This window comes from Octopus sinensis, linkage group LG18 (genome assembly GCF_006345805.1).
Source record: "Octopus sinensis linkage group LG18, ASM634580v1, whole genome shotgun sequence".
In the NCBI taxonomy this organism is placed as follows: domain Eukaryota; kingdom Metazoa; phylum Mollusca; class Cephalopoda; order Octopoda; family Octopodidae; genus Octopus; species Octopus sinensis.
Genome location: NC_043014.1, coordinates 1495855 through 1500114, shown reverse-complemented (window position 1 = coordinate 1500114; position 4260 = coordinate 1495855).

Here is a 4260-nt window from a genome sequence, read left to right as displayed (position 1 = left end):
AATGCTGATGCTTCAGCCATTTTTGTACATAGCTGTCTGAATTCCAGACTAGAACTGGAAACCATAAAGTTAAATAAATTAACTCGCATTTTTTAAAAACAACTTGATAGTCGAGACCTCGTTTCCGCCACGATTAACGCCCATTCTATCAAAGCTTCGTTCACAATCAGAAAAGCTTCATTGAAGTAGTTTGAAACCCTCATTTAAAGACCTCAGGCTTGAGGAATATGTCAACTACTAGTAGTCTCCTACTACTTCTATGTTATCTCGTTAGTTGACAATTTTTTTTTACTAGATTCAAGGTATTTAGTAACAGAGAATACTCTAACATCCACCTGAAGTGAGTGTCGCCTAAAGAGAGAACAGCCTGAAGAGATTACTGTCTGAAGGGAGTGCTACCTGAAGGGAGTGCCGCCTGAAGGGAGAACAGCCTGAAGAGATTATCGCCGACCTTTAAGCACTGAAGCACTGCTATTATTTTTGTAGGTGTTTAATTTTTTTCTTTATCTCTGACATTTTTACTTAAAAATCATAGAATTGTTTGATTGCAATAATTCAGTGGAAAAGTAAAAACGTAGGCACAGGTATTACTGTGTGGATAAGAGGTTCTCTTTGCAACCATGTGTTCTCAGGATCAGTCCCACTGCACAGTATCTTGGGCAAATATCTTCAACTATAGCCTCGCTTGAAAACCGGTGCTGGTTCCCTTACGTCCCGCAATTTACCAGCAATAGAGACCGATAGAATAAATACTAGATTTAAAATAAATACTCGGCTTGATTGGTTCGAGTAACCATACAGCACAGTACTCCAGAATGGCCGCAGTCAAATGACTGAACAAGTAAAAACGTAACAAAAGTATCACTTGAAGAAGAAGATGAGAATGGAGAGGGAAGTTTTGTCTAGTGAATGTTTGAAAAAAGGATGGGTGAATGTTGCAAGAATGGCACGTATGAATGACGAAGCCAGCTTGAGCATAATCCTACGAACCGAAAAAAGAAAGGAAAAGAGAGCCACTTACGGTAATGTGGTTTTTTTGCATGACATTATTGCCCAAGGTTACCGTGGTTTTTGCCACAGGCTTTTCTTTCCACGGATAAACCTAATCTGTTTTCCCCTTTTACATTGACATTTCTGTGATACACGATCCCTATTGATCGGCCTTTCTTTTTCTTTTTTTTTCCACGATCCCTTTTGATCGAAATTCGACCCACTTTTTTTCTCTTCTTCCCAAAAAGAAAAGCTCTACTTTATATTTTCTCCCCTCTGTGTTCAGCCCTGCGTGGCCAATAAAGAAACATATCTATTTGTCTGTCTGTCAGTCTATCTATCTATCTATCTATCTATCTATCTATCTATCTATCTATCTATCTATCTATCTATCTGTATGTTTGTCTGTCTGTCTATCTTTCTGTCTGTCTGTCTGTCTATCTATCTATCTGTCTGTCTGTCTGTCTATCTATCTATCTGTCTGTCTGTCTGTCTATCTATCTATCTATCTATCTATCTATCTATCTATCTATCTATCTGTATGTTTGTCTGTCTGTCTATCTATCTATCTGTCTGTCTGTCTGTCTATCTATCTATCTGTCTGTCTGTCTGTCTATCTATCTATCTATCTATCTATCTATCTATCTATCTATCTATCTATCTATCTATCTATCTGTATGTTTGTCTGTCTGTCTATCTTTCTGTCTGTCTGTCTGTCTATCTATCTATCTGTCTGTCTGTCTGTCTATCTATCTATCTATCTATCTATCTATCTATTTATCTATCTATCTATCGATCTATCTCTCGATCTATCTATCTATCTATCTATCTATCTATCTATCTATCTATCTATCTATCTATCTATCTATCCGCTCTACATACATGCTTCTGTGTGTACATGTGTGGTATGTATGTATACACACACACACATGCATGCATACATACATACACCGTACATACGCATAAGGATATATCTTCATAGCATCTCTCTGCTCTTATCTATTTATATTCATGTGAAGACGTGAATTCTGACAGCTTACATGCGGGGAGTGCAAACACGCACACATACAGCACTACTCACACACATACACACATACACACACAGAGACACACACACACACACAAACACACGCACACACACGCACACACATGAAGCACTGTCCGCATATGCATGTGCATGCAAACATTTGCAGTATTAGGAAGGCAAAACATTGCGTATGCACATGTATGCGTATACGTATATGAGTGCGTACGTGCGTATGTACGTGCGTGTGTGTGTGTGTGCATGTGTGCATGTGTGCGCCTGTGCACACATACCTGTCAGGCAGAAGTGAACTAAATTTATTCAGGAATGCGTTTAGGTGTGTGTGTATGTGTTTACGAATTGGTGTATGTATATGAGTGTGTAGATGTGTAGATGTGTAGATGTGTTTATGTGTTTAATATACGAGAAAGACGGACAGACAGCTGACTAACGAGTTTGCGAACAATGTATATATATATATATATGTGTGTGTGTGTGTGTGTGTGTGCGTGCGCACAAACACACACACAAACATATGCGCGCGCGCACATAAACACAGATAGATAGGTAGATGGATAGATGGCTGGATGGATGGGTGGGTTGATGGGTGGATGGATGGAAAGATTTGTAGATAAACAATTAGATAGACAAATAGATAGATAGACAGACAGACAGACAAAGAGACAGACAGACAGATAGACCGACAGACAGACAGACAAAGAGACAGACACACATACATATACATATACATATAATATATATATATGTATATAGATAGATAGATAGATAGATAGATAGATAGATAGATAGATAGATAGATAGATAGATAGATAGATAGATAGATAGATAGATAGAAAAAGAGAGAGAGAGGTAGATGGATAGATAGATAGACAAAGATAGATAGATAGATAGATAGATAGATAGATAGATAGATAGATAGATAGATAGATAGATAGATAGATAGATAGATAGATAGATAGATAGATAGAAAAAGAGAGAGAGAGGTAGATGGATAGATAAGCAGACGAACGGATGGCTGGATAAGCTTGAAGAGGACACCAGATGTTGGAGAGACAATGCATGAATGACGGAGAGGAGAGAGAAACCTACCAGTTTATACAAAACTGGGTGTATATACAACCAGCAAATGAGAGGGAGGAGGGACTCTAGTGGTGGTGGTCAGAGGGAGAGAGAGAGAGAGAGAGAACTGAATCCCTTTTTCTCCCTATCTCTGAGACAAGTGGTTGAGCATATCGTATGGATTGGTAGGGGCTCTGGGTTATCAGAAAGGGTAACACCTCCTTAGGTGTAATAACGTAGGCCCCACCCACACTTTCCGAAGGGCCACAGCCATATTCCAAGGCTGCAATAGTTTAAGTTCTGCAAAAGCAAAGCCAAATCTTTGCACCAGTCCCAGAATGCAACGCTGCATTGTGTCGTGGTCCGACATTGTAATATTGCAGCCTTCAATAATGTGGCATATGCGTGTGTGCGTTCATATGAAGTATGTGCGTATGTGTGTGTTTGTGTATGTATGTATGTATGTATGTATATATACATATGTACATATGTACAGAGAGAGAGGGGAAGAAAGAGAGAGAGAAAGAGAGAGAGAGAGGGAGATATGATAAATCTCAAATCTCTCAATTATTTAGTGATGACGAGTACTTTTTCTCTAATAAGAGTCGAATGAGTCTAAAAGTGAGTCAGGTGGATTTTTCTGTCCACAGAGACATGTAAAATCTCTTGGGTAACCAATTTGTTACTTCTCAAAGCAAAATTCTATATTATATGGTTAGTAACACGGTATACAGGGTGCATTCTAGAAGTTTCCAGACTTTTTCAGGAGAGACATTTATTTCAACGAAGTACAAAACTCTTGTCTCCTCCAGAGTAACATTGTCTGACTTCAATCTATTTGTTGCAGCGCTCCAGCCATTTCGCGAAGGCCCCATGGAAGCTCTCCAAAGTGATGGTGTCCAGGTCCTTCGTCACGGCCTCCTTCATCCTTTCTTTCAGGCTGGGAAACAACCAAGAGTCACTGGTCTGTAGTGAGGATGGGAGACAGTTTTGATGTCCATCTCTGTGAAATTGTTGACTGCCTGGATGCAATTGTGGACGGGTACAAGTGACACCGTCTGATGGTAGAGCTCTGACCCTTTGCAACGAATTCTCTTCCTGAACTCCCTCAAAACCTCCTCAAAGTACTCTTTGATGACCGTCTGGCCAGAGGGAACCCAGTGGAT